Raw genomic sequence first — 12,856 nt, 5'->3', positions numbered from 1 at the left:
TTTCGTCATACAGGATAGAGGCCATCGGATCCTTGCTGCTAGGTTGTATGGATGCAGTGCCCTGCGTGTGAATATCTAACATCGCTGTGCTGTGGCTGGAACGATCTGTTTGTCTGTCATGTCGTTCGCTGCCATCTCTTTGTACATAATAATTTGTGAAGGGGATTCTGCCTTTCTTAGTTATAAAGTAGATGAGAGTAGCAATGCCAACAACGATAACCGTACTTAATATTGATACAATTGAACTCAGGACAGCAATCGCTGTGTTTGCACAGTCTCTACATGAACAACTTGATATTTTGTCCGATGACTTGGTTTTGCTGACCAAGGTCATGTCCATTCCATCTTCAGTTGATATTGAATTCCAGGATACCTGAGGAAGTGTTTGTCGGTCGCTGAAAATCTCACTCTCTGTCGTCGGTGTGTATGTTGTAACTATTTTACTGGTACTTGATTGGATATTTATATTCAGTGTTGCCATAGCAGTCACCGACCGTCCGATATCATTCTCAGCATAACAAGTGACGTAATACACACCATTATCCTGGCTCTCAAAGTTTCTCATATGTATCCATGTTCGGTCAGAACCAATGATAACATTGTCACTCCGATGACTGAACTTATCTCCTGCTGTATTTGACCATACGTAGTGTGCTGCTGAAGGATTTGCATCGGCTATGCACGTAAAGATAACGACCTGAGTTTCCATGGTTACAGTGTATGATGATGGTAAAATCTGGACGATTGGTTTATACTGTACGTTGAATGGACCTAACTGACAGGTTCTATTTGTGTTGTAGCCAGGATGAAATCCGGTACAGATAAATGTTGCTTGATTTTGTTGATTTGTTGGTATCCATAAGAACGAGAGGACACGCGAACCGTCCCTGGGGTCTATACCCGAATATGGGGTGAGAACACCGCCAAAATTATCTTGAAAACTTTATTTAAACTTATCTCATTATTATTATTCCATTGTTTGGTGATTTAATGATAATTATATCAGTATTTGGCCATTATTTTGCAATTAATTGATCATTATATGGATATTATTTTGACATGATTATGAACTTATTTGGTAATTCGGTTGTTTTGACATTATTCAGCATTGATGTCTTGATTTGGAACTTATTTTATCATTATTATGCCATTATTTGGTGATTTGGTCATTTTTATGTCATTATTTGGTCTTTATTATGCGATTATTTGGTCATGATTATGACATTGTCTTGATATTATCTTGATATTGTCTTGACATTATTATGTTAATTCGGTTCTTTTGCCATTATTCGGCATTGTTGTCTTGATTTAGAACTTATCTATCATTATTATTCCATTATTTGGTGATTTGGTCATTTTTATGTCATTATTTGGTCTTTCTTATGCGATTATTTAGTCATGATTACGACATTGTCTTGACATTCTCTTGATATTGTCTTGACATTAATATGTTAATTCGGTCTTTTTGCCATTATTCGGCATTGATGTCTTGATTTAGAACTTATCTTATCATTATTATTCCATTATTTGGTGATTTGGTCATTTTTATGTCATTATTTGGTCTTTCTTATGCGATTATTTGGTCATGATTACGACATTGTCTTGACATTCTCTTGGCTTTCAATTATCTGACCTCCTTTATTATCTGAACTCATTATTTGACCTGCATTTGAACCCTACCCAGAAATCATTGCACATTCACAATGGCGCAGTTGATACGGTCTGTTCCCTCGCATAGGGATAGAAAAGCCGGCTTTGCGTAAGATTTAAAGCGCAGCTCAGCACATCACGTATCTAGAATAGTTGGGCGTGCTCGAAAACTGAGATCGACCACAATTTTGGATTAAAAATCGATTATTTTCGGCGGCGGAACTTGGCTGTGTTTGGTAGCCGATGGTGGCCTGTAGTATTACTAGCTATTACACCTAGCCTAGCCCTGCGTACGATGCTGTGTGTTCCTCTACAGCTTATCGCCCCGCTCACCACGTTATGACTTTTCTGCCTTAAAGAAGTATTTTGATTCAATTCGGTTTCATACCAACAAAGCAATAAAAAGTCGTTAGGTTAGCGACCGTGCCCCTATGAGTTTACAATAAAAAAAACCATGCTCGAGAATAGTTCCCGATCAACCAAAAATATTATGTGGCATACCTACGATAAAACATCTTCGTTGAACGAATATTTCCTTGATACTTATTAGGGACGATTCAGAATTTACTTCCGGGGGGGGGGGGTGGAGGATTTTCAGGGGGGGGCCACCCATTTTTCCCAAGAAAATTTAGGGGGGGCCAGACAAAATACCACAATCTTTTAGGGGGGCCAAGGAAAAAAAAACATCAATTCAATATTTGCCCAGAATTTCTGATCTCTACAAAAGAGAACCATAGACGCTAGCTACCTGGGTGACAGATAAACTCAACATGTTTAGTTAAACTCCTTTAGCTGCCAAATTCGGTAATATCACAGTGGTTTTGTTTTATGCATCTACTGCAGTATCTTGTTCTCCTCCCTGAAGCGTCATGAAATGTCCAGTATTTAGGATGTCAACACAAACCATACAGTGAACTACGAAAGCCGCTGAGGGCCATCGTACTTCCTACTTCAATATTTCAACGCGACTTCTCACTTCAAAATTTCATTTCTAAATTTAGAAACTCCTACACATTTCTCACTTCAAAATTTCGTGCGACTTCTCACTTCAAAATTTCATTTCTAAATTTAGAAACTCTTACACATTTCTCACTTCAAAATTTCGTGTAATGGGGACTTCTCACTTCAAAGTTTTGCTTCTAAAATTAGACACTTCGACAAACTTCTCACTTCATAATGTTGACGACCCACAATTCCTGTAACAAGATGGTGGCAGTCAGGACACATGGTCGAGACGGCTGAGATCGTGTATGTTTCGCGATTTAGCAGGTAAGATTTCCATTTATTTTATCATAAGTCAGTTGATGTGTGCAATAATGCAGCTGCCGCGAACCTAATACCGAGGTACGATTGAAAACGTTTGAACACACGACCGATGAAATAAGATGATCAACGAACTGATCGAGGACGGTGATTCCTCCATAATTAATACATTCCCCCGCTATTTATGAGCGAATGTGTGTGGATAGGCAATATTGTCACTCACAGAAATCTCTCATACATCAATTGCGTAAATACTTCTTCGATTTCTGCAGATTTCCTCAATTACATTTACTCGAACGAGCTCTTATATTGTTAGAAATTGTAGTGCTGTAACTTAGGCCTTCTGTTTGAAGACTATTTACAACCGAGATATTTTACCTGTAAAAGGTAACATAAAAGCATAAAAAACATCACAAATGAGTTTTAGTTTAGGTATTTTGTAATAAATGACACTGAAACGTTCATACATCTAACAACAAAATTAAGTTTCTGAATTTATAGGCTCTGGTACGTATTTCTCACTTCAACTTTGTAGATTTAGACTTTGGCATGTATTTCTCGCCTAAACTACAGTATTATTTTTTTCTCACTTCAAAGTTTCGCGAGGACTTCTCACTCCAAAAAATGTCCAACTTCTCACTTCAAAAAATGTCCGACTTCTCACTTCAAAATTTCGCGAGGACTTCTCACTTCAAAAAAATTCCGACTTCTCACTTCAAAATTTCGCTACGACTTCTCACTTCAAAAAAATTCCGACTTCTCACTTCAAAATTTCACTCCGACTTCTCACTTCAAAATTTCGCTACGACTTCTCACTTCAAAAAAATTCCGACTTCTCACTTCAAAATTTCGCGAGGACTTCTCACTTCAAAAAAATTCCGACTTCTCACTTCAAAATTTCGCTACGACTTCTCACTTCAAAATTTCACTACGACTTCTCACTTCAAAAATTTCCGACTTCTCACTTCAACATTGTGTTTCTAAATTTAGACCTATCTACGCATTTCCCACTTCAAAATTTAGCCATCCCATAATTTCTTTCACCACATGACACAGAGACTAGATGGTCGCCAACGCTGGACATTATAATCACTGTAACACGGTAGGACTGTCTCATGATTTATAGTTAAGATTCACTTGATCACAATGGCCAAAATTCGTGTAAGCTTCGCGATTTATAAGTTAATTTCGTCGTAAGTCAGCTGATGTGTGCAACAATGCAGCTGGTGCGAGCTTTACCGAGGCAACGTTTAACATGTTTGGACAACTTACTGATCAAAGATGATCAACTTACTGATCAAAGGACAGTAATTCCCTCACAATTAATAAATTACTCTCCCATTTATGAGCGATTGTGTGGATTGATAGTATGAACACTCATTGAAAGCTGTAACACATCAATTTGTGTAAATACTTCTACGATTTCTGCTGTATGAACAAGCACTGTCCTTAACGGAAGTCGACCATCATTTACACGATACTTCGAGCTGTAGGCCCTAAATAATCCTTATATATCAGGCTGTAACTTAATCCTTATATAATTAGAAATATCGGGGTATACTGTAACCTAGTCCTTCTGTCTGAAAAACATTTAAAAGCGAGATATTTTAGTCTTCAAAAGCAATACAAAAACATCAGGAATGTGTTTTGGTTTTGTTACTTTCTATACAGTAAAACTCCAAGATCTTACAAATCACATTCCTAAATGCAGACTTTATCACGTACTTCTCACTTCAAAATTTCGCGAGGACTTCTCACTTCAAAATTTCACTACGACTTCTCACTTCAAAATTTCGCGAGGACTTCTCACTTCAAAATTTCGCGAGGACTTCTCACTTCAAAATTTCACTACGACTTCTCACTTCAAAATTTCGCAAGGACTTCTCACTTCAAAATTTCACTACGACTTCTCACTTCAAAATTTCGCTACGACTTCTCACTTCAAAATTTCGCTACGACTTCTCACTTCAAAAAAATTCCGACTTCTCACTTCAAAAAAATTCCGACTTCTCACTTCAAAATTTCACTACGACTTCTCACTTCAAAAATTTTCCGACTTCTCACTTCAAAATTGTGTTTCTAAATTTAGACCTATATACGCATTTCCCACTTCAAAATTTAGCCATCCCATAATATCACCACATGACACAGAGACAAGATGGTCGCCAACGCTGGACATTATAATCACCGTAACACGGTAGGACTGTCTCACGATTTATAGTTAAGATTCACTTGATCACGGTGGCCAAAATTCGTGTAAGCTTCGCGATTTATAAGTTAATTTCGTCGTAAGTCAGCTGATGTGTGCAACAATGCAGCTGGTGCGAGCTTTACCGAGGCAACGTTTAACATGTTTGGACAACTTACTGATCAAAGATGATCAACTTACTGATCAAAGGACAATGATTCCCTCACAATTAATAAATTACTCCACCATTTATGAGCGAATGTGTGGATTGATAGTAAGAACACTCATTGAAAGCTGTAACACATCAATTTGTGTAAATACTTCTACGATTTCTGCTGTATCAACAAGCACCGTTCTTAACGGAAGTCGACCGGCATTTACAAAGGATATATCTCGAGCTGTAGGCCCTAAATAATCCTTATATAATTAGAAATATCGGGGTAATACTGTAACCTAGTCCTTCTGTCTGAAAAACATTTAAAAGCGAGATATTTTAGTCTTCAAAAGCAATACAAAAACATCATGAATGTGTTTTGGTTTTGTTACTTTCTATACAGTAAAACTCCAAGATCTTACAAATCACATTCCTAAATGCAGACTTTATCACGTACTTCTCACTTCAAAATTTCGCGAGGACTTCTCACTTCAAAATTTCGCGAGGACTTCTCACTTCAAAATTTCGCGAGGACTTCTCACTTCAAAATTTCTCTACGACTTCTCACTTCAAAAAAATTCCGACTTCTCACTTCAAAATTTCGCGAGGACTTCTCACTTCAAAATTTCACTACGACTTCTCACTTCAAAATTTCGCTACGACTTCTCACTTCAAAAAAATTCCGACTTCTCACTTCAAAATTTCGCGACGACTTCTCTCTTCCAAAAATTTCCGACTTCTCACTTCAAAATTTCACTACGACTTCTCACTTCAAAAAAAATTCCGACTTCTCACTTCAAAAAAAAATCCGACTTCTCACTTCAAAATTTCGCGAGGACTTCTCACTTCAAAAAATTTCCGACTTCTCACTTCAAAATTTTTCACTTCTCACTTCAAAAAATTTCTGATTTGTCACTTCAAAATTTCGTTTCTACTTTCACACTTTGGACGTACATCTCTCACTTTAAATTTCTGATTCTAAGCTTACACTTGATCGCATATTTCTCACGTCAAACTTTTCCGTTGATGAAATTTAGACCTAGTGTAAGTTTTTCTTTTCATTTGCTAAAAATTTGCTTGGCAGTATGAGTGTCAGCATGATGACTGGCTTGTACAAGATGTTTTTACTTGTCTTAACTAAAATATATTTCCTATTTTGCCAACAGTGTCGTGGGTATTGAAGTACGATGATGTCTGGTCATTTTAAGAAGGTTGGTTTTAAGTTGCGTATCTTTGGGGAATGCTTAATACGGACCTTGTGTTATGTATTTTCTATACCTTAGATGTGGAAATTCCATCATGGGTTACCAACCAACTCGCCAAAACCCATCGAAACGTTCGGTTCAGTAAAGGAAGTTAAAAGACAAATCACAACAAAGACGTCATCCATGAAAGATATATTGATATTTTTAACATTAATCTTTGAGTTTATGTAAACACGTTCCACGCGTCTATACCTGATTGTATGATCATTTGAAATTTTATTACTGTTAAAAATGTACAACCCTTTCCCCTTAATTTTAGGTGGATGGTAGAAAGATCGTCTTCCTCGTATGTTTTCTTTGCTCTGGATTGTCGTCAGTAAATTGCATTTTACCTGACTACACAGCAGCAGTCAATGCTCAAGCGATGAAAGCGCTTATAGAGAGAGTCTGATTCAGGTTTATTTCAGTGCATGCTATTCAAACGAAGAAATTCTTGCCGCATTGGCCATCTCTCACGGTAAGTATTCATGTGCAAATGCACATAAAGGCTGTTGTCTTAGATACCTTGGGGCTCTTAGTGATGTTGTTTCATTCCAATCAATGACTGAACACATTTTCAATGTTGCGGTATCTGAATGAAGTAATATACATATTTGCAATGCGCTTAAGCTAATTAGAGCACTTGTTGGTGTCTGTAGCATTAAGTCGTAATACTGATACTCCTCCATCACTTTTTAAATTGTTTATAATCAATAAAATATATATGTTTTGACATTTACGAGCCTGAATCATTTGTAACTTTGCAGGTGTTATTCTCAGTCTACGACATCTGAAGCGACTTCTGCAGAAATATGGCCTGAAACGCAGACAATGTCTAGGAACAGCATCAAACTTGCAACAAGTGGTTGCTACCATACAAAGTGAAATACAAGGTAGTGGGAAGTGCCTTGGATACAGAGCCATGTGGAAGAGGTTAAAAATTAAATACGGTCTGCGGGTGAATCGGGATACTGTTCTACACCTGCTAAATATCCTTGATCCTGACGGTATCCAGAGGCGTAAAAAGCATCGCCTTTTAAGAAGAAAATATGTTTCACCAGGACCAAATTTTATCTGGCATGTGGATGGCTATGACAATTGAAACCATTTGGTTTTGCAATTCACGGGGCAGTCGATGGTTTCAGTAGGCGTATTTTGTGGTTGGAGGTTGCTACCAGCAATAACAACCCACATATCATAGCAAATTACTTTCTTGACTATGTAAAACAAATTGGTTTTGTTCCAAGAGTTTTAAGGTGCGACCGAGGTACAGAAAATTCTGCTCTTGAATATTTGCAACCATATTTCAGATGGAATGATTCTGATGATCTTGCTGGAATTAACAGTTTCATGTACGGCAAAAGTACGTCGAACCAGAGGATCGAGGCATGGTGGAGCAATATGCGCAAGCAGGGTGCTGATTGGTGGATTAACTATTTCAAAGATTTAAGAGACAGTGGACTGTTCCATGATCATGATCCTATACATGTAGAGTGTCTACGATTCTGTTATATGGGTGTTTTACAACAAGAGCTTCATGATATTGCTGTTGAATGGAATTTGCATTTTATTACAAGCAAGAGAAATGCAGAAAATGTGAGAGGCAAACCAGATGTATTGTATTTCTTACCTAGCATATATAATACTCGTGACTATGGAACCAGAGCAGATAAAAGTGAGATAGATATATTGTCTGATTTGTATTCAGAAATACCTCCATTGTATGGCTGTAGTGACGAGTTTGTTCAATTACTCATGAAATTAAACCGCAGCAACAGGTGCCAACAACAGTAAATGAAGCAAATGAACTTTATTTGGAACTCCTACATGCTATCGAACAGTACAGTTAACGACCTTGCTGCATGTCAAACTATGTTGACCAAATGAGTGAAATAAACTAAACGTTTGACGAGCATGAGCATTTAGTGTTTTTCTTTGTGACCTGTGTACACCATAAAAGAAACGTAGACCTGTGAGTCAATCTGCAGCAGTTAAGGTAGAATGTGCCTGAGTGACAGATATTCGGACTCTCAAACTTTTACAATTCTTTTCTGATATACCACTTGTTGGGGTTCATTTTAAAGCTCTTGGTGTAAGAAAACTTCACTGGCTTAGTTTTTCTAAATTCGAAAATTTTAATTTTTCTCCATAGAGTCAACATAGGGATGGCCGCCATTTTCCATTTTAAATATCGGTAAATCTTAAGTTATTCCTCCAGTACCAAAATTTGCTCTGTGACCCCTGATTTTTATTCCCGACTTTGAAAGAGAAATGTTGAAAGATTTCTAAAAGAAAGTTTGAGCAAAAGTTTAAATCTTTCACTTTCAGGGCGCATACTACCTTAAAAAAAGGAACGCTATTTGTAAAGTTTGCACTTCTTATACACACACAATGCTTCTCACCTTGTAGAGCTAAAACTGTTAATTATTGAGTGGCTACAGTTCTCATCCTATTAGAAGCAACTGCATTGAAGCTTTTGCAATGAATCCTGTAAGCTCATGTAGCCAGAGGGGACATGATGTAGCTTTTCCTGGCATCAAAGTCAATGACCATTTTAATCACGTTTTATTGCTGGGCAAAGCTATTGTAAGGGACGGACCATTAGATCTTGGGAGGGGGTGGTCAAAAACAGAAAAAAATTCAGAGCAGAAAGTTAGGAAAAAAATCTTCAAACTAGTTATATAAAATATAAAAAAATAAATGAGAACACAAATGCGTAAAAAAAATCTGCAAAAGTCTTTAAAATCTTGAATTTTTTTAGATTTTACCGACAGGAAGCAGCTTTCTGTATTTTTAGTAAATCCTCCAGGCACAGTTTTAATTTTATTGTATACATTTAGAGTGACTGTATTCCTTATACTGGAAGTTGTGATCATCTTATCTTTTCAGGAATTTTGTATTCTGATCACAAACTTATAAAATTATAGAGCCTGTTTTCTACTTGTTTCATGCGTACAAACCAAGCAGGTACACTAGGTAAAACATTGAAACTATGGTGTGGCTGTCAAGACAGAAAGTTATATTTGCCTTTAAAAACTATCTACTGTTGATTGACCAATCAGAGTGCTCAATTCAGGGTGTTTTATCTACTCGTAAAGCCTTGGTCACCAAATTCCAGAAACGAATGACAGCGCCGTAGTAAAGTACTGTCCAATCAAAAGTGAACATGTCATATTCTATAGACATCTGGTACGTTTTAATATTCAAATTTGGTAACACAGCGGAATTCAGCTGCAACACAAAATCTGCTGTGGTACAAACATAAACTAATGTGCCCTAGGGCATTTATAGGATGTTCCATTACATTGGAAGGCTATTTCACAAATAAAAGTTTTAATTCACATCCTAGATATGTTACATTGACAAAAGGGACGGTTGACGTAAACACATTGAAAACGAAAATATATCAGTTAGGGGCGATAGTTTTTAAGTCGCATAAAACCCTCGTACTCGGGCTCTTCTGGTATATAAAGTCCAACCCTACGATAAAATGTCTCGGCCTGCGGCCTCGACATTTTATCGTTGGGTTGGACTTTATATACCAGAAGAGCCCTCGTACTCGGGCTTTATCCTATACTTTAAGGTATAACGCACCTCGGGGACAGAAATTCAGGCCTTCAAATTTTATCAATTTTTTTCTGACCTACCACTTGTGGGGGCTCCTTTTGAAGCTCTTGGCAAAAGAAAAGTTTTCACCGTCTTAGTTTTTCGGAAATCGAAAAATTTTATTTTTTCTCATAGAGTTAACACAGGGATGGCGGCCATTTTGAATGTCAAATATCGAGAAATCGCAAGTTATTTGTCTCTCTAGTACCAAAGTTTGCAAGGTGACCCCTGATTTTTATTCTTGCTTTGGTAAGAGAATGGTGGAAAGTTGCACTGAGGCAAGTTTGAGCAAAAGTTCAAGTCTTTCACTTTTGAGGTGCATATTACCTTAAGATCAAGGTGAACAGATGCAGGCCACATCAGGTTCATTTTTTCACAGCATTTTATTGCAATGATGAATGCAAGAATGGGTGAACAAGTAGAAACATGTCAATAATGATAAAACAACATATCAAGTCATAACGTATTATTTTGCTTTTAAAAAGGCATTTTCAGTTCTTTTTTCTCAAAAACCAGCCTTAACAAGTCATCGTTGATGACACAGTCCCCACTTGTTAATGGGTATTTTGATTACAAGTCCTCAGAGAGGATAAGGTTCTCTTCATTAATTAGGTCTGTGATAAAAATACTTTGATACAGATGGCGCTCAATGGCCAAGAATGAGTTCCATGGTGATGAAAACATAAACCAATGTAGGCCAAAAGGTCATTAAATGAGTCAACTAGGAATTAATTGACAGGATGTTGCAAAATATTTTGCATAGTATCCTAACACTAACAGATTATCACCGGTACCATATTTGATAAAGTTTGATGCAGTATTTACAACACTATGAGATCAACATCTGTATCAAGTTTCATCAAATTTGACACTGTATTTGCGGATATATCACTCTAATTAGGATAGTTCATTACATATGCAATTACAGATTAATTAAAATGACACTCATAAATGTCTTTTTCACTGTTAATGCAATGTGAGCTTAACATCTGTGCAAAGTTTCATGAAATTTGATGCAGTATTTCTTGACATATCAACCTAATTACGAAACTTCAATAATTGACATGATACTGCTACATGACGTGAAACAAATTGACCTACATATGTATGAAATAGGTCGATGTCCTTGTACCAACTTTGAATGATACTGGTGGAAATATGTCTGAGTTATGGCTCTGTACATGAGAAAATCATAAAAAAATGGCCGCACGGCAGCCATATTGGATCGTATCACAAAACAAATTGACGTGCATATCTATGACATTGGTCAATGTCCTTTTACCAACTTTGAATAAAATCGGTTAACACATGTCTGACTTATGGCTCTGTACATGTAAAAATCACAATAAAATGGCCGCCTGGCGGCCATATTGGATCGTATCACAAAACAAATCAACGTGCATATGTATGACATATGAAGTAATCCTTGTACCAAGTTTGAATGAAATCGCTCCAGGTATCTCTAAGATATCTGCGTGAACGGATGGACAGACAGACGGACGGACGCACACACGGACATGACCAAACCTATAAGTACCCCCGGACGGTGTCCGTGGGGACTAAAAACAAGAGCAACACATCTTTAACATTCAACAAATCCAACACAAAAACACACAAAAGGGTTGAACTTTGAAGGTTTCTTTATAGCAAACTGCATAAATCTGCACGACTAATCATTTGTGTGTACACATTTATGTCATTTGAGATCAAATACAAGCAAATCAAAAGGTTTTGGCATACACTTTCAAGAAAATAACACTATATGTCTGATGAAGCCAGGTGAGATTACTTTTGGACATTTTCACAATGTTTGTTCTCTTTAATCAACTCCTTTACAAATGCAACACTACATATGCACTTATCAATATAGCTAATATGTGTTGGGTGGCCATTCAAGTGAATTCACATTCATTTCCACCTGGTTAAGTGTTAAAAGTTCAAGCTGCAGTCTGTTTGCACAATGATTGTCCTTCCTATCAAGAGTAAGGCAAAGCAATAGTCTAACAGTAGAGCAATAAATATGCAAAAAAGATGAAAGGCTACAGTAGTATTTGTAAAATCGAGCACAAAGGTAATCGAGGTCACGTGATATTTTGTCAAAAAAATTGTATCCCATAGATTTCCCAACATACCAAAAATCAGACCTCCAGCTCTATTGGCTTGCCCAAAATTAGATATGTGCATAATTAATGAGGTAAAGGTTGTGGCATCATAAGGTCTCCCATCATACAAGATATGAAGGGTGTAGCCCTTGTGGTTACTGAGTTATGGATATATGTGTATATTTGGGGTCACAGGTCACGTGATATTTTGTCAAAAAATTGTATCCCATAGTTATCCCTACATAACAAAAATCAGAACTATAGCTCAATTATGAAGCCCAGAATTAGGTATGTGCATAATTAATACAGGAAGTGGCTGGTCATGTGACATTTTGTTGAAAAACTTTGCTCCCATAGTTATCTCTATGTACCAAAAACACATTGAAGTTGACAGCCAGTTAGAATGAAATCCGATCAAGCTGCAAAACTTAATTAGCCAAGGTATTGTGTATCAGCAATTTTTACAACATTAACAGCTGGGCTTGATGTGGTCTTCTTTATATCTTTAATCAGCAACACCTCTCAGTTACACATCAAACCAGGGCCACTCCACTGTCCGCCAGACAGAGACACATAAACAAATCACCACTCTTTGCAATGTCATGTATCTTTCTTTTTTATTCGTGATGAACAAATGAGCTTGAAAGTT

At 37.0% G+C, this 12,856-nt stretch overlaps 1 long non-coding RNA gene across 1 annotated transcript; it reads left to right on the top strand.

Annotated features, from left to right (window-relative positions):
• Positions 1–2,572: 2,572 nt before the first annotated feature.
• On the top strand, positions 2,573–7,589 carry LOC139141841 (uncharacterized). The gene is made up of 4 exons (XR_011554260.1): positions 2,573–2,919; positions 6,422–6,466; positions 6,780–6,977; positions 7,267–7,589. It is a non-coding gene; the product is annotated as an uncharacterized lncRNA (long non-coding RNA).
• Positions 7,590–12,856: the final 5,267 nt, after the last annotated feature.

The sequence above is a fragment of the Ptychodera flava genome, chromosome 10, assembly GCF_041260155.1.
Source record: "Ptychodera flava strain L36383 chromosome 10, AS_Pfla_20210202, whole genome shotgun sequence".
NCBI classification, from domain to species: Eukaryota; Metazoa; Hemichordata; class Enteropneusta; family Ptychoderidae; genus Ptychodera; species Ptychodera flava.
The sequence above is the reverse complement of the archived record's forward strand: the minus strand, read 5'-3'. Positions and strand labels throughout refer to the sequence as shown.